The sequence below is a fragment of the Tamandua tetradactyla genome, chromosome 12, assembly GCF_023851605.1.
Source record: "Tamandua tetradactyla isolate mTamTet1 chromosome 12, mTamTet1.pri, whole genome shotgun sequence".
NCBI classification, from domain to species: domain Eukaryota; kingdom Metazoa; phylum Chordata; class Mammalia; order Pilosa; family Myrmecophagidae; genus Tamandua; species Tamandua tetradactyla.
This window is the reverse complement of record NC_135338.1, coordinates 98,599,378-98,617,480: the sequence shown is the minus strand read 5'-3', so window position 1 is coordinate 98,617,480 and position 18,103 is coordinate 98,599,378. Positions and strand designations below refer to the sequence as shown.

Here is an 18,103-nt window from a genome sequence, read left to right as displayed (position 1 = left end):
GAATAACTGCCCATTTGCTTCCTCCAAGGTGAGACATTAGTCCCTGGAGATGGCAAAACAGAAGGTCTTTGAATTGTAGTCTTTGATGAACTGGGGTCACCAAGTGGTAGGTATTGAATCGTGCCCCTCAAAAAATGTTCTCACCCCCTTTGGTGAATGTGACCCTATTTGGAAATAGGATCTCTGAAGATGTTATTAGTTATGATGAAGCCAAACTGGATTAGTGTGGGTCCTTCCTGATCCTATATGATTGGTATCCTTATAAGGAGAGGAAATTTGGACACAGCCAATGGGAACCAGAGAGAAGACATCTATGCGATGGGGGTAGAGATTGAGTTATGCCCCGAGTTCTGACAAACCGCTGTCAAAGCTTACAGTCTTCAAAGGAAGCGAGGCCCTGCACACACTTTGATTTCAGGCTTACAGCCTCCCCAACTACAAGACAACAAATTGCTGTTGTTCTAAGCCATCCGTTTGTGGTCCTTTGTTATGGCAGTGCCTGCAAACTGAGGTACCAGACATAGCTGAGGGTGTGAAAATCCATTGACTATGCACCATGGATGTTGACTGCTAAGACCACCCAACCTCGTTCTCCCATGGGCTTCTCAAAGCTGGTAGCTAGAGCTTTACCAGGAGATTGGAACAAGAGAAGAACCTTCTCAGGGGAATCTAAGAAGCCCAAGAAGATAGACCGAAAGTGAACAGACCCTGGAGGAGTCCCAACATATGGCTCACCAGATCACATTATTGAGAAGCTAAAAGTTGCCAAGTTCTACCTACCTTCCAATCAGCCTATAGCCCCTTCTTACAATCATGAGAAGACAAGCAACATACCCAAATATTTGACATTGTTCTATGGATCCCTGAGACTCTGTTTGCTTTCTTCAATTCTTTATCACTCTGTTCTTGAGACTGGGTCATTTTTATGGATTTGTCTTTAAATTGATAATCTCATTCTTTTGTCTTCTTTAATCGTTTAAGCCCATCCTGTAAATTCTTCATTTCAGTTATGATACCTTTCAATTCTAGAACTTCTCTTTAATATTTTGTATAGTTTTTGTCAGTCAGAGAGACACCTAGGGAAAGGGTCTCGCTGCAGGGAGGATAGCAAAGGGCATAGCTGTCTGCCACCCACCAGAGGCAGCGGTAGTCCCAGGTACAAACCCACTCCATGCTTTGCAGGTGTTGTTCATCAGAAAAAGCATGATTCACACAGGCTCTGACACAAAAACATTTATTCATAAAGAGAAGAGGCAGAACACGGCCAATTTCACTAGTGGTCATCAGTCCCTCATGACTTGTAGACTTCAATCCTTGGCCAACACAGGCAAATGGTTTGCACCCACATCATATTTATTGTGTCATAGTGGAAGGGTGCTGCTCTCTACCCACCAGGAACAGATAAACCAGAAGGGGTGAGCTAGATGCCAAAAAAAAAAAAAAAAAAAATTAAAAGGACAGATTTTAACCAGACCGTCTCTAGGGAATTTTGCTGAGGCAGAAAAGGGGAAGGAATGTGCTGCAGAGTGTTCTCTGCTAGGGGACGTGTTTTATCTCAAGGCACTACTGAGAAGAGAATAAGCCTACATTTATCATCCAATCCTTGGATCCAGGAATGACACATTCCCAAGCAGAGTTTATTTGCTGGTCACAGGGGAAGGCGATGGGGTGAGCTCAGACCATCCCCTTCTGCAGTTTCCATTTCTTTGCCTGGTTTCCCATTAGTTCACTCATTAAGACTATGTTTTCCTTTTAATTCTTTGAACATATTTTGCTTTAAATTTTTGAACGTGTTTATAATAATTTCCTTAAAGTCTTTGCTAAATCCAACATCTGAATCACCTTGGGGTTAGTTTCTATTGACTTTTGCTGTTGTTGTTTATGCTATGGGTTTCGTTTTCCTGATTTCTTGCATGTTCAGTAATTTTAGGTTGTTTACTGGAGGCTGTGGGTGATACAGTGAAGAGACTCTGGATTCTGTTATCTCCTTGACCTCTCATATCTGTTTTGCTCTCAGTTCTGTAGCAACCTCTCTCTGGGAAGTCTCAAGTAGACTTGCCCTACATATGTGTATGCCAGCTGTCAGCCAAGGACTTCTGGGGGACTCCCATATGGATTTCTGCCTCCCACATATACCGCTCCATCCTTTCTGGAGCTGCAGCCTGCAGATTGCAGCTGCTTCAGCAACCCTGAACCCTAAATGCTGCCTTCTCAACACAGAAGGGCATCCATGCTCTGCCAAGACACTGTCTTTCTGTGCAGCAATCTGAAAACTGTTTCCCACTACAGAGCTATTGCAATTATGGACAAACATCACGAGTTTTCCTTCTCTCGGGAACAGATGAGTTGTACCGCCTGTTGTCCAATGCCTGAACATAGTTGCTGCAACCTTTTGTCTGTTTTTATGGTTGTTGATAGCAGGAAGGTTAATCTGGTACCAGGGATTCCATCACACTTAGAACGCTTTCCTGACTTATAATTTTATTTTCTCTTGGTATGTCCCCTTCCTGTCCTCTTCATCAAGTTCTTGTTAATTGACTCAGAAGATAAATGGGGCAGGAATGAAGCAATAGTCTTCCTAGCTTGGGTTTCCAAAAATCTAAGCCAATGAAGAAGGAAGAGTTCTCTATGGAAATCTGTTAAAAAGCCCCTTGGGTGATGGAAAGGAAGTGAGGGAGTCCTAGGAGAGAGCGTGATGAGTGGGCTGCAAAAGAAGGGCCCAGCTCCCGAGCAGCAGTCCCCAAAGTGGCATCCAGGGTGTCAGGGCGGATGGTGCCACAGATGGCTCTCCAAGATCTCCAGACCCTTATCGACCTTAAGCAGAAGGAAGATTTCCACAGCCCCAGACTGGGAGCGGAAGTCGAGAGAGAGGCCTCAGACCGGAAGAACTGTCTCTTGTCCAAAACAGGAAACAAGCTTCTTTGTATGATGAGGAAAGATGATTCAGGACCAACTGCCCTAAAACCCTCACCTTGGCATGATGTGAGTGTCTAGAATTTTTTTTTTTTTTTTATTAACAGAAAGAGAAAAAAAAAAGAAATTAACACAACATTTAGAAATCATACCATTCTACATATGCACTCAGTAATTCTTAACATCATCACATAGATGCATGATCATCGTTTCTTAGTACATTTGCATCGGTTTAGAGGAACTAGCAACACAACAGAAAAAGATATAAAATGTTAATATAGAGAAAAGAAATAAAAGTAGTAATAATAGTAAAAAAAAAAAAAACCCTATAGCTCAGATGCAGCTTCATTCATGTTTTAACATGATTACTTTACAATTAGGTATTATTGTGCTGTCCATTTTTGAGTTTTTGTATCTAGTCCTGTTGCACAGTCTGTATCCCTTCAGCTTCAATTACCCATTGTCTTACCCTGTTTCTAACTCCTGCTGGACTCTGTTACCAATGACATATTCCAAGTTTATTCTCGAATGTCGGTTCACATCAGTGGGACCATACAGTATTTGTCCTTTAGTTTTTGGCTGGACTCACTCAGCATAATATTCTCTAGGTCCATCCATGTTATTACATGCTTCATAAGTTTATCTTGTCTTAAAGCTGCATAATATTCCATCGTATGTATATACCACAGTTTGTTTAGCCATTGTTCTGTTGATGGACATTTTGGCTGTTTCCATCTCTTTGCAATTGTAAATAACGCTGCTATAAACATTGGTGTGCAAATGTCCGTTTGTGTCTTTGCCCTTAAGTCCTTTGAGTAGATACCTAGCAATGGTATTGCTGGGTCGTATGGCAATTCTATATTCAGCTTTTTGAGGAACTGCCAAACTGCCTTCCACAGTGGTTGCACCATTTGACATTCCCACCAACAGTGGATAAGTGTGCCTCTTTCTCTGCATCCTCTCCAGCACTTGTCATTTTCTGTTTTGTTGATAATGGCCATTCTGGTGGGTGTGAGATGATATCTCATTGTGGTTTTGATTTGCATTTCTCTAATGGCCAGGGACATTGAGCATCTCTTCATGTGCCTCTTGGCCATCCGTATTTCCTCTTCTGGTAGGTGTCTGTTCAAGTCTTTTTCCCATTTTGTAATTGGGTTGGCTGTCTTTTTGTTGTTGAGTTGAACAATCTCTTTATAAATTCTGGATACTAGACCTTTATCTGATATGTCATTTCCAAATATTGTCTCCCATTGTGTAGGCTGTCTTTCTACTTTCTTGATGAAGTTCTTTGATGCACAAAAGTGTTTAATTTTGAGGAGCTCCCATTTATTTATTTCTTTCTTCAGTGCTCTTGCTTTAGGTTTAAGGTCCATAAAACCGCCTCCAGTTGTAAGATTCATAAGATATCTCCCTACATTTTCCTCTAACTGTTTTATGGTCTTAGACCTAATGTTTAGATCTTTGATCCATTTTGAGTTAACTTTTGTATAAGGTGTGAGATACGGGTCTTCTGTCATTCTTTTACATATGGATATCCAGTTCTCTAGGCACCATTTATTGAAGAGACTGTTCTGTCCCAGGTGAGTTGGCTTGACTGCCTTATCAAAGATCAAATGTCCATAGATGAGAGGGTCTATATCTGAGCACTCTATTCGATTCCATTGGTCGATATATCTATCTTTATGCCAGTACCATGCTGTTTTGACCACTGTGGCTTCATAATATGCCTTAAAGTCCGGCATCGCGAGACCTCCAGCTTTGTTTTTTTTCCTCAAGATGTTTTTAGCAATTCGGGTCACCCTGCCCTTCCAGATAAATTTGCTTATTGGTTTTTCTAATTCTGAAAAATAAGTTGTTGGGATTTTGATTGGTATTGCATTGAATCTGTAGATCAGTTTAGGTAGGATTGACATCTTAATTATATTTAGTCTTCCAATCCATGAACACAGTATGCCCTTCCATCTATTTAGGTCTTCTGTGATTTCTTTTAGCAGTTTTTTGTAGTTTTCTTTATATAGGTTTTTTGTCTCTTTGGTTAAATTTATTCCTGGGTATTTTATTCTTTTAGTTGTGATTGTAAATGGGATTTGTTTCTTGATTTCCCCCTCAGCTTGTTCATTACTAGTGTATAGAAAAGCTACAGATTTTTGAATGTTGATCTTGTAGCCTGCTACTTTGCTGTACTCATTTATTAGCTCTAGTAATTTTGTTGTGGATTTTTCTGGGTTTTCTACATATAGTATCATATTGTCTGCAAACAGTGATAGTTTTACTTCTTCCTTTCCAATTTTGATGCCTTGTATTTCTTTTTCTTGTCTAATTGCTTTGGCTAGAACTTCCAACACAATGTTGAATAATAGTGGTGATAGTGGACATCCTTGTCTTGTTCCTGATCTTAGGGGGAAAGTTTTCAATTTTTCCCCATTGAGGATGATATTAGCTGTGGGTTTTTCATATATTCCCTCTATCATTTGAAGGAAGTTCCCTTGTATTCCTATCTTTTGAAGTGTTTTCAACAGGAAAGGATGTTGAATCTTGTCAAATGCCTTCTCTGCATCAATTGAGATGATCATGTGATTTTTCTGCTTTGATTTGTTGATATGGTGTATTACATTAATTGATTTTCTTATGTTGAACCATCCTTGCATACCTGGGATGAATCCTACTTGGTCATGATGTATAATTCCTTTAATTTGTTGTTGGATACAATTTGCTAGAATTTTATTGAGGATTTTTGCATCTATATTCATTAGAGAGATTGGTCTGTAGTTTTCTTTTTTTGTAATATCTTTGCCTGGTTTTGGTATGAGGGTGATGTTGGCTTCATAGAATGAATTAGGTAGCTTTCCCTCCACTTCGATTATTTTGAAGAGTTTGAGGAGAGTTGGTACTAATTCTTTCTGGAATGTTTGATAGAATTCACATGTGAAGCTGTGTGGTCCTGGACTTTTCTTTTTAGGGAGCTTTTGAATGACTAATTCAATCTCTTTACTTGTGATTGGTTTGTTGAGGTCATCTATGTCTTCTTGAGTCAAAGTTGGTTGTTCATGTCTTTCTATGAACCCGTCCATTTCCTCTAAGTTGTTGTATTTATTAGCGTAAAGTTGCTCATAGTATCCTGTTATTACCTCCTTTATTTCTGTGAGGTCAGTAGTTATGTCTCCTCTTCCATTTCTGATCTTATTTATTTGCATCCTCTCTCTTCTTCTTTTTGTCAGTCTTGCTAAGGGCCCATCAATCTTATTGATTTTCTCATAGAACCAACTTCTGGTCTTATTGATTTTCTCTATTGTTTTCATGTTTTCAATTTCATTTATTTCTGCTCTAATCTTTGTTATTTCTTTCCTTTTGCTTGCTTTGGGGTTAGCTTGCTGTTCTTTCTCCAGTTCTTCCAAGTGGACAGTTAATTCCTGCATTTTTGCCTTTTCTTCTTTTCTGATAAAGGCATTTAGGGCAATAAATTTCCCTCTTAGCACTGCCTTTGCTGCGTCCCATAAGTTTTGATATGTTGTGTTTTCATTTTCATTTGCCTCTAGGTATTTACTAATTTCTCTTGCAATTTCTTCTTTGACCCACTTGTTGTTTAAGAGTGTGTTGTTGAACCTCCATGTATTTGTGAATTTTCTGGCACTCCGCCTATTATTGATTTCCAACTTCATTCCTTTATGATCCGAGAAAGTGTTGTGTATGATTTCAATCTTTTTAAATTTGTTAAGGCTTGCTTTGTGACCCAGCATATGGTCTATCTTTGAGAATGATCCATGAGCACTTGAAAAAAAGGTGTATCCTGCTGTTGTGGGATGTAATGTCCTATAAATGTCTGTTAAGTCTAGCTCATTTATAGTAATATTCAGATTCTCTATTTCTTTATTGATCCTCTGTCTAGATGTTCTGTCCATTGATGGGAGTGGTGAATTGAAGTCTCCAACTATTATGGTATATGTGTCTATTTCCCTTTTCAGTGTTTGCAGTGTATTCCTCACGTATTTTGGGGGAGTGTCTAGAATTTATATACACAATCCAGGGGAAAGGAAAGCAGACTGGGAGTTCAAAATATAAATTAATTAGTTATATAAAAATAAATAAAATACTACGTCTATCTGAGTTGGTAGACTGACAGTCATGGCAGAATAATATCATCATGTCTAAGGACTGACCTAAGAAGAGCTTTGCCCCATCTCGTTCAATCCTCCGAACACTGCCTCCCACTCCCTGTAGTGATCCTCATTTCCCGGATGTGGAAACTGTACTTTTAATCTCTCACCTGAGGGAGAGATATATATGACAGCTACACATGTTTGAGGAAAGACTAGTAATTAAAATGTATGCTTGTACTGTTCCAGGCACCATGTAAAGGTTTATGTCACGTAATCCTCATACTTGTACAACTACCTCCATTTTACAAATGTGGAAACCAAAACTGAGAGCTATAAAATGAGAGCTGAATTTAGATTCAAATCCGCTAGGAGCTTTACTTTACGTCAGGGTGAGAAGAAAATTAGATCAGAGAATTTTATGATGCAATCTAAAAAGTGAGTATACTTACTATTTAAATCAACAGATTCTCTTTTATTTCCAACAATGAATATTCTAGGATTAAATGAGTTAACTTCTTGGCTAAATGTATCCTAGAGAGGCATTAGAGAAGATCTTGTGACTAATGTTATTTCCATTTTTTTGCCTTTCTTTACTTTAGTTTGAATATTTTCTATTGGCCTTGGTTTGCTAAAGCTCCCAGAATGCACTAGACCAGAAATGGGTTGGCTTTTACAACGGGGATTTATTAACTTATTATGTACAGTTCTTAGGCCATGAAAATGTCCCAATTAAGGCATCAACAGGATGATATCTTCTCTGAAGAAAGGCTGCTGGCACCTGGGGTTCCTCTGTCAGCTGGGAAGGCAGATGGCCGGTGTTTGCTCTCCTTCTCTCCTGGGTTTCCATGCTGTCAGCTTCTGATTCCTGTGGCTTTCTCGCTGACAGCTGTGGGTTCTCTGTTGCCATCTCCGGGGCTTTTCTCCCTCTGAGCTCTCAGTTTTTCTCTTTCTGAGCTCTCTCTCTCTCTCTGGGCTTTTTTTCTGCCTTTTAGCCTCCCATAAAGGTCCCAGTGAAGGACACATCTTGAGTGGGCTAGGTCACAACTCAGTTGAAACAACATAATCAAAAGGCCCCACCCACAGCAGGACTGCCCCCACAGGGATGGATTAAAAGAACATGGTCTTTTCTGGGAAACAGGACAGCTTCAAACCAGCACAGCCTGTCTTCAAATTCACTAATCCTGCTTTCTGCTGCATCCAGTTGGCTGCTCAGTCTATCTGAATTCTTTCTTTTAGATATTTTTTATCAGTTCTATGATATTAATTTGATGATTTGTATATTCTTCAATTCTCTTTTGAAATTCTCTTTTGAGCATTTTGTCCATTGTTCCCTCATGTGGTGGTTAGATTCAGTTGTCAACTTGGCCAGGTAAAGGCACCTAGTTCTGTTGCTGTGGACATGAGCCAATGGTACGTGAACCTCATCTGTCATTGATTACATCTGCAGTCAGCTAGGAGGCGTGCCTGCTACAAGAAATGACGTTTGACTTAATTGGCTGGTGCTTAAATGAGAGACTCAATGTAGCACAGCCTAGGCAGCTCAGCATACCTCATCTCAGCAATTGCAGCTCAGCCCAGGCCTTTGGAGATGCAGAAAGAGATCACCTCGAGGAAACATGCTGGAACCCAGAGGCCTGGAGAGAAGGCTAGCAGAGATCACCCTGTGCCTTCTCACGTAAGAAAGAACCTCAGTTGAATGTTAGCTGCCTTTCCTCTGAAGTACTAACAAAATAAATCCCCTTTTATTAAAAGCCAATCCGTCTCTGGTGTGTTGCATTCTGGCAGCTAGCAAACTAGAACACCTCTCTTTTCTTTTAAGTATTTAGTTACTTTAAAGTCCCTGACACACAGATCAGCTGGGGTTCTGTTTCTATAGGCTGTTTTTGCCTTGTGATGGGCTATCACATTTCCCAGCTCATTGGTTGCCTATGGCTGCTGTAATGAACGACCACAAATCCCAGCAGTTTAAGGCAACACAAACTTATTTTACAGTTCCAGAGGTCAGAAGTCCAAAATTAGTCTTACTTGGCTAAAGTCAAGTGTCAGCAGAGCTGGTTTCTTATGGAAGCTCTGAGGGGAAACTCTCATTTCCTTGTCTTTTTCAGCTTCTAGAGGCCTGTGCTTCTCAGCTTATGACTCCTTCCTTGCATTATCCAACCTCTTGCTTCTGTCTTCACATCTCCTACTATCGACCTCAATCTCCTGCCTGCCTTTAATAGGGACTCTTGGGATTACATTGTATCCACCTAGATAATCCAGGATAACCCCCACCTAAATTCCATAACTTAATCCCTTTTACTGTGTAAAGTAACATATTCATGGGTATCTGGGGTTAGGATATGAACATGTTTGGAGGCATTATTCAGCCTGCCATACCTCCTGTTTTCTGTGACTTGTAATTTTTTATTGCATGCCAAATATTGTGTATAAAAGAAACTTTGAGGCTGACATCAATCATATTTTCCTCCAGAGCTTTTATCCTACCTTCTATTAGACAATTGTCCCAGCCCAGCTCTTGGTGGGGGGTGTCATGGTCAGGTTCATGTGTCAGCTTGGCCAGGTGGTGGTACCTGTTTGTCTGGTTGGGCAGGTGCTCCCTGTCTTTTGCTATGAGGACATTTCATAGAATTAAATCATGATCATGTCAGCTGTATCCACAGCTGATTCCATTTGTAATCAGCCAAAGGAAGTGTCTTCTCTAATGAGTGATGCTTAATGTAATCACTGGAAGCCTTTTAAGGAGGATTCAGAAGAGACAGGCTCTTCCTTCCTGCTTCGGCCAGTGAGCCTCTCCTGTGGAGTTCGTCCAGACCCTCCATCGGAATCATCAGCTTCACAGCCTGCCCTACAGATTTTGGACTCTATGTTCCCACGGTAACATGTGACACTTTTATAAATTTTATATTTATGAATGTTTCCTGTTGCTTCTGTTTCTCTAGAGAACCTTAACTAATACAGAGGGCTTGGGTCAGGGCAGCCCGGGGACCAAAGGACACACTAGGCAGAGGTAGATGTGAATTTAATTAGGATTTACAAGCAGGACAGGATGCTTCCTGATGGCAGCCAGTTGGGAAATGGAAGTCAGTGGCCTGCAAGAGGGGGCGGAGAGTGCAAGGGGCTTAAGGGTTTAGGACAAGGGTGTGAGAACAGAGTTTCAGCAGGGTCCTGTAACACAGGGATTTGTTATCAGCAGTGAGCAAGGGAGGGAGTCTCAGTGCCTTGTTTAGGGTACTATGGGTACATTCTCCCTCCCTGGGGGAGTATGAGGGCCTTTAACATCTGTCCTGACATGCAAAGGTGGCTGCTGTGCAGTAACTCGTTCTTGATATGGAGGGGAGTCTCAGGCCCTGGGTTCCCACAGCAGTGGAGACTAAAGAGATGATCCTTCAATGCCATCAAGAATTGAGCTGATGGAGGGCGAGTCGCAGCTTTAGTGAGACTCTGTCCACCTGTGCTTTTAATTATCTTGCGGGTGGGACCTGCCTTGTGTTTGTTTTGGGTCCCTTCCAAGCAGGACTCCATCTTCCAAGCACTAAGGGAATAACTCTACCTTCCAAGCACTAAGGGAATAAAAGTGATCATCCTTGGCCTTTCCAGCCCAGGTCCCCAGCCCAGGCCCTCCAGTCCACAGCAGCGCTCACCAAACATCCCGTGGGGACAGAGTCTCTCTGGGACTCCTATGTCCCGACTTGACACACGTATACTGGAAACAACCGACAAAGCCAGCTCACCTAGAAGGGTTCTTCTTCTCTTCTTCCACAGGCCTCTAGTGTCGTTAAATACATACAAACCTTTGTCATTTATCCTCTTTTTCTGGTTGCTGCAGCAGGAATGATGCCTGCTGCTAGCTACTACATTCTATTTGGAAGCAAACGTTCTTGTGGATAACATTAAATGAATATTCTTGGAAGAACTTTGTATTTACCAGAGGATATCTCAGAAAGATTCCTGAATCTTCTTGGCAAACATAACAAAAGACGGACTGGGCATAACTTAATGTTTAATTAAGATCTTTTCTCCACCAATTTGTCTCTTAACAGTTTTCTTTACTCCTGTGTGATTAGGTGTAAATATACTTATCTGATTGGTACAGTACTTGGATGAACTAGGATTTACTCTTCCTAAGGTTTAGAAATACCATTGTAACCACTAGTGTCTTCCATTTTTAAATACCATATTTAAGGGTGTGTCACACAGTTTGACTGTCAAAAAGTATAAAGTGTATACAATGAAGTCTTTCTATGACTCTACCCAGTTCCCATTTCCCAGCAGGTAACCATCTGTATCACTTTCTTATTTATCAGAAAATGTTAAACATATGTAAGCTAAAACACATAAACGTTTTCTCTTCCTTTTTCACACACACAGCAGCATATTATGCCTACTGTTTTCACCTTACATTTTTACTTAATAATGCATCCGGGAGATCTTTTCACATCAGTCCCTGAAGAACTTATTCATTCATTTTCACATCTGCGTAGTATTCCATTAGACACATATACCATAGCTTATTTTACCAAGACCTTATTGATGGACAATTATTTTTCTAATCTGCAGTTATAAAGAAACTGCAATGAATAACCTCATACATGCCTCATTTGATATATGTGAAGATATGCCTTTAGTACCAGTTCCTAGCCGTGGAATTACTGGGTCAAACGGTATGTGTATTTGTAATTTAGTTAGGGTATTCGTTTCCTCAGGCTGCGTAATAAATGAACACAAACTAGGTGGCTGTTCTAGTTTGCTAGCTGCCGGAATGCAATATACCAGAAACGGAATGGCTTTTAACAAGGGGAATTTAATGAGTTGCTAGTTTACAGCTCTAAGGCTGAGAAAATGCCCCAATTAAAACAAGTCTATAGAAATGTCCAATCAAAGGCATCCATGGAAAGATACGTTGGTTCAAGAAGGCGGACGAAGTTCAGGGTTTCTCTCAAGTGAGACAGCACATGGCAAACACAGGGCTTCTCTCTCGGCTGGAAGGGCACGTGGTGAATACGGCGTCATCTGCTAGTTTTCTCTCCTGGCTTCATGAAGCTCCCCGGGAGGCATTTTCCTTCTTCATTTCCAAAGGTCGCTGGCTGGTGGTCTCTCTGCTTTGTAGTGTTGCAGCATTCTCTGCTCTCTCTGAATCTCTCATTCTCCAAAATGTTTCCTCTTTTATAGGACTTCAGAAACTAATCAAGACCCACTCAAATGGGTGGAGACATGTCATCACCTAATCCAGTTTAACAACTATTCTTAACTAAATCACATCAACCAGGGAGATGATCTCATTACAGTTTCAAACATACAGTATTGAATAGAGACTATTCTACCTTTAAGAAATGGGATTTATATTAAAACATGGCTTTTCTTAGGGGGCATACTTCCTTTCACACCAGCACAGTGGCTTAAAACAACAGAAATTTATTCTCTCACGATTCTTGACTAGCAGCCTGAATTCAAGGTGTTGGTGGGCTAACCTTCCTCCAAAGCCTCTACGGAAGAATCCTCCCCGCGTTATTACTAGCTTCTGGCAGATGCTTGCCATCCTTGGCATTTCTTGGCTTGTAGACCCATCACTCCAAGTTCTTCTTCCATCTTCACATGTGTCTCTAGGTCCAAATGTTCCTCTTCTTACAAGGGCACCAGTTACCCTGGATTTAGGGCCCACCCTAATGGTATGACCTCATCTCAATTTGACATCAGCAAAGACCCTATATCCAGACAAAGTGAGGTTGCAGGTGGAAATCAATTTGAAGGGGGACTCTATTCAACCCAGTGCAGAGAGACTTCCAATTTACTCCCTAGAGGGCTTGTATTAATGGGTGTTTTCTCCAGTGATGAAGTACACAAGTGCCATCTCTCCACTGAGTTGCCTCGCCAAAATAGTGTCATCAAAGCTTTTGGATTTTTGCTAACCTGATGGTGACATAATTTATTTTCATTTTAACAAGCCTGAATCTAAGTTTTCAGGTTTATAATTTCTACTTCCATATCTGCCACACATCAGATTACTAATGAATAGTGGAGCTGGAATTCAGCCGGATCCATCTGACACCACAGCCAAAGCAATGAACTGCCCTGCCCTTTAAGGAGGGATGGAGAGAAGAGGGCTAAAGAGTGGTGTCAAAAGAAGCAGACTAATATAATACCTGGAGATATCCCAGAGTAGGGTGGGCTGATAATTAAAAAGCATTGGTAGAGTCCCTTGAGGGACTGGATAAAAAATATGGAAATATTAAATCTTTCCATTTGGGAAACCCCTGGTACTCTCGAAGTATTAGGGACTTGCAAGAAATTATGCCATGCCTTGATTTTGAGGCTTGCCCTTATGACATTATTTCTGTAGTGGAGGAGCTAATCTTACCTGTAATTGTGGCTAAGAGTTGCTTCCTGGAAACCTCTTTGGTTGTTCATATGTGGCCTCTCCCTCTCTAAGCCCAACTCTTCAAGGAAAATTATTACCCTCCCCATTACACAGGACATGACATCCAGCAGTTGAAGTCTCCCTGAGAATGGGGGACAATGACTCCCGGGGATGAGCCTGGCCCTGGCACCATGGGATCAACAATGCCTTCTGGACTAAAAGGGGGAAAGAAATATAACAAAATAAGATATGAGTGGCTAAGAGAGTTCAAATAGAGTTGAGAGGCTATTCTGGAGGCCACTGTTTTATAAGCTTCAGCTAGATACAGCTAATCGCCATGTTTGCCAACCCCCAACTAACATCATTCCTGTTGACCCTAGGGTTCTGAGACCTACAAAAGTTTCATGTAATGAGTTTACTTCCCTGAAACCTGTAACTTCCAGAAAGTTCCTAGGCCAGATAAGTTCTGAACCCTAGAGGGGCCAGCCTCTCCAAGAACATCAACTTATTCCATACTCTATCCCATTGTGTTGACACACCTTTTCAACATGAAAAAGCTAGAATAGGCACAGCCTAAAGAGCCCTATAGAGTGGGAGAAGGATCAAAGGAGAAGGAGGAATTATAACAGAGAAGATAGGATTTAACAAACAAGTATGACTGTTGAATCACTATATTATATTTCTTTTAGCTTCCAGTGTTTTGGAGCAGCTAGACAGAAAAACCTGAAAATGCGTGTTCTAGTTTGCTAGCTGGCAGAATGCAATATACCAGAAACAGAATGGCTTTTAAAAAGAGGAATTTAATAACTTGCTAGTTTACAGTTCTAAGGCCGAGAAAATGTCCCAATTAAAACAAGTCTATAGAAATGTCCAATCTAAGGCATCTTGGTTCAATAAGGCCAATAAAGTTCAAGGTTTCTCTCTCAAGTGGAAGGGTACATGGTGAACAAATTCAGAGTTTCTCTCGCATCTGGAAAGGAACATGGTGAACATGGTCAGGGTTCCTCTCTCATCTGGAAGGGCACACGGTGGACACTGTATTATCTGTTAGCTTCTCCTGGCCTTCTGTTTCATGAAGCTCCCCAGGAGGCATCTTCCTTCCTCGTCTCCAGAGGTCACTGGCTGGTGGACTCTGCTTCTCGTGGCTATGTCGTTCTGTTCTGCTCTCTCTGAATCGCTCTCATTTTCCAAAATGTTTCCTCTTTTATAGGATTCCAGTAAACTAATCAAGACCCACCCAAATGGGTGGAGACATGCCTCCATGTACCCAGTTTAATAACCATTCTTGATTAAATCACATCTCCAGGGGGATGATCTAATTACAATTTCAAACATACAGTACTGAATAGGGATTAGAAGAAATGGCTGCCTTTACAAAATGGGATTAGGATTAAAACAAGGGTTTTCTAGGGTACATACATCATTTCAAACCAACACAATGCAGAATGACAACCCATACCAAACTTTGAAATCTGTTCTGTAACTACTTGTTAAAATATACTTTGAAAATTATTGCTTTTTTTTCTATATATGTTATATTTCACAATAAAAAACATTTTTTTTCAAGAAGCAGGCTTAGATCATTGCATCAGGCTTCCAATTTGTCTCCAGTCTCCCCTCCTGCTTGCATTTTCCACATAACAGCCAGAAAGAGTTTTCTAAGATGTTCAAATCTTTCCCTTCTAAAAACCTTCTAAAAAATGTAAATTAAAGCCACAAAGAGGTAACAACACACACCCTCCAGAATGGCTAAAATTAAAAAGACTGACAATACTAAGTGTTGACAAGAATGCAGAGCATATGCGACACATGTATTATTATGACTGTACAATGGTACAACCATTTTGGAAACATCCCAGTTTCTACTAAAGTTAAAGCAAATTCCTAGGGATTTACCCTGGGGAACATTATTATGTATGTTCACAAAAGGTTTATACAAAATGTCATAGCATCTTTATTTGTAATAGTCAAACGGAAACAACTCAAATGGTCATCAAGAGATTAATGGACAAATGGTGGCATATTCATACAGTTGCATATATATTGTAAAACCTGAAGTTTCATGTGCTGATTTGACATCTTTGAACCTCACAGGGCCCCAAATACTTGTGAGTTCCCTGTACTTACCATATATGCCCCCCAATCAGCAGAAAAGGCTTCCCTTATCAGTTGGACCAACTGCACTCTACAAGGCCCTCTACCTAATGGGTTTCACTACTCTGCCAGCCCACAAAAGTATTCAAACAAGCCTATCACATCCTCCTACACAAAGCAGGAGTCACCTCACAATGCCTGCCTCCCAAAGCTCCTGCTTGATCACAAAGGTCCTGAGTGCAACCCTGGGGTGGTAGCATTGCATGGCATGTGAGGTCCTCCTCCCCAGGACTGTGAGGATATATGACCAATAGGTTATTGTCACTCACATCTGTCCTGTGTTAGGTGATGGCCATTCCCAGGGTATCAAGAGTGTCCCAGGGCAGGACTCTCTTGGTCACCAACGGTGTGAAAAGGAGGTGGACAAAACAGCAAAGTGCTATTAAAGGACATTTAAAAAAAAAGATTATCATGGCTCTCAAACATGCCGATGATTTTATTTACCTCATTAATTCATGAGAAATCCAGAAAGATATCACAACAGGTTCAAAGAAAAATTCAAAGTGGCAACTATATACAGTCAAATGAGGGATAATGACTACAAATACACGCAAATACTGGCAAATTCATAGGACAGAATTTGTCCTGTCAGATTCACAGGACAATAATCAATTGTATTTCACTGGATACAGTTTGTATTTCTACAAATGGTTCTAAAATTTGCAGAGCTGTACTATAGCTCAAAGACAAAGGTGTAGCACTGCGCAGAATCTGATAATCCAGAGGCTATGCCAGGCTACACCTTTTTCTCACGAAGGCCAGCCAGGAATCTTTCAGACCATTTCAGTCTTTCACAGTAATAAAAGAGAGTGGACTTCTGATACACACAATATAGACACATCTCCCAGATACTACGTTCAGTGAAAGCAGCCAAACATAAAAGAGTATATGCTCTATGATACCAGGCTACCTCTGCCGCATATGCTGAGAAGCTTCAAAGGGAATCTTACTGGGTGCTAGAAATGTTATACATATGTTGATCTGGGTGGATTTTTTAAAATTAATTTATTTTTTATTGTGAAGAATAACATATACAGAAAAGTCATAAATTTCAAAGCACATCACGAGAGGTAGATTTTAAAACTGTCATATGTGTGTGTTTGTCACTGAGTAATTAATAGTGAACAATCCCGTCTGCCCACCAAGTCTTCCACCAGCTCTTAATGACCTTGAGGGTGACATTCAAACTCATCTGGCCCCCGTTTCCCCTCATATGTTATCAGTCTTTACTCCTCATTTTCCATACATTTGCTCAAAGGGGCCTCACACAGTCTTCCCAGTTTCCTGGCCTTTGCCCCTGGATCCTACCTGTGGTTCCCCTCTCAGGTCTCAGGTCTGGAAAGCCCCACCTACCCTCCAGGTCAGTCCGCGCGTCCCTCCCAGGTGCCGCCGCCTCGCCCACCAGCACTGAGGGGTGCACGGTGAGCACGGGCTCCGCGAGGCCGTTCTCCCGGGCCCAGCGGGCGTCGGGGAGGGGGAAGAGCTAAGGCAGTGTGCATCCTGGCTACAGCTGATGGGAGAACACTGCAGTGCTGCTGTCAGCTGGGGTGCTCGGGGTGCCTTGGTAGAGTTTCTTCCACCCGCGGTCCCTGCGCGCTGACCCCGCCCCCGGGATGGCTGCCCCTCGCGTCGGGTGCGTTCTGCTTTCCGGAGGCTCCCCGGGCCTTCTGCTGGCTCGACCCTGCCTCCTCCCTGGCCATTTTACCGGAAACATCTGCCTAACTTTTCCTATAGAAAGGGGTGGCCTGAGGAGTAATCTTTCATTTGGCCGCAGTCTTTTGTTTTCGCAGCTTTTTAATAAAGAGGCAGATTTCACCAAAAGCAGAAGAAACCCCACGTTTCCGTGCAAGGTCTGGCCTGACAGGGCCCACATGCCCGCGCGGCTGGAACCCAGGGTCACAGCCAAAGGCCCGGGGCACGGAGCTTGGCCTGCGGAAGCCGGAACGTCGCAGGCTCCCCTCAAACTTCAGGGTTTTCATTCCGCCGCAGCCCGGGGTCCGCGTCCGGGTTCCACCTGCAGCCTCAACGGAGACTGCAACCGCGCAGCGCGGACCCCGACTCAAGCGGAAATCCGAGTTGCGCCGGCAGCCGCCCACGGCCACGTGACCTCACCCTCCAGGTCCTGATTGGGTTTAGGGACTACGTGTCCCGCCCCCCACCGGGCGGCAGGCCCGCCCCAGCAGTTCGGTGGGCGGGGCGAGATGCCAAGAGAATCCGCTATTGGTCAGCTGCCTCAGCGCGCAGCAAATCGGAGTCGGCCGCTATCCGACGCGAAGGCGCGCTGGCGCGCCGCTCGGCGGCCGTAGTTTTGGCGCGCGGAGTTTGGATCCGGTTGGGCCCACTGCGACCTCGCGGGAGAGGTTGGTTCCACGGCCCGCGTCCGGCGCGACCCACCGGCTCCCCGACCCCCGACCCGGCCTGGGGAGGGCGGAGACGCGCATCCGGGTGGGGAGACAGGGCCGAGCCATCCCAGGGCGCCGGGGCGCGGGAGGTCTGCGGGCTGCAGCCGCTGTGTGCTCCAGGCCCGAGCGGGGCGCGGGGCGCAGCGCGGTCCCGGGTGGCCGCGGCCGGGGCTTCCGTCACG

The 18,103-nt window shown here is 42.7% G+C and overlaps 1 protein-coding gene across 6 annotated transcripts in view; it reads left to right on the top strand.

Moving 5' to 3' along the window:
• Positions 1-17,779: 17,779 nt before the first annotated feature.
• BLM (BLM RecQ like helicase) overlaps positions 17,780-18,103 on the top strand; it is a 121,208-nt gene continuing 120,884 nt past the window's right edge. For 4 of the 6 annotated variants that reach the window (XM_077124266.1, XM_077124262.1, XM_077124272.1 and 1 more), the window contains exon 1: positions 17,780-17,879. The gene's annotated coding sequence lies outside the window, so the exon portion shown is untranslated. Of the gene's footprint in view, positions 17,965-18,103 lie in introns of all 6 variants that reach the window. The other 2 variants (XM_077124263.1, XM_077124264.1) reach the window with 2 other exon arrangements.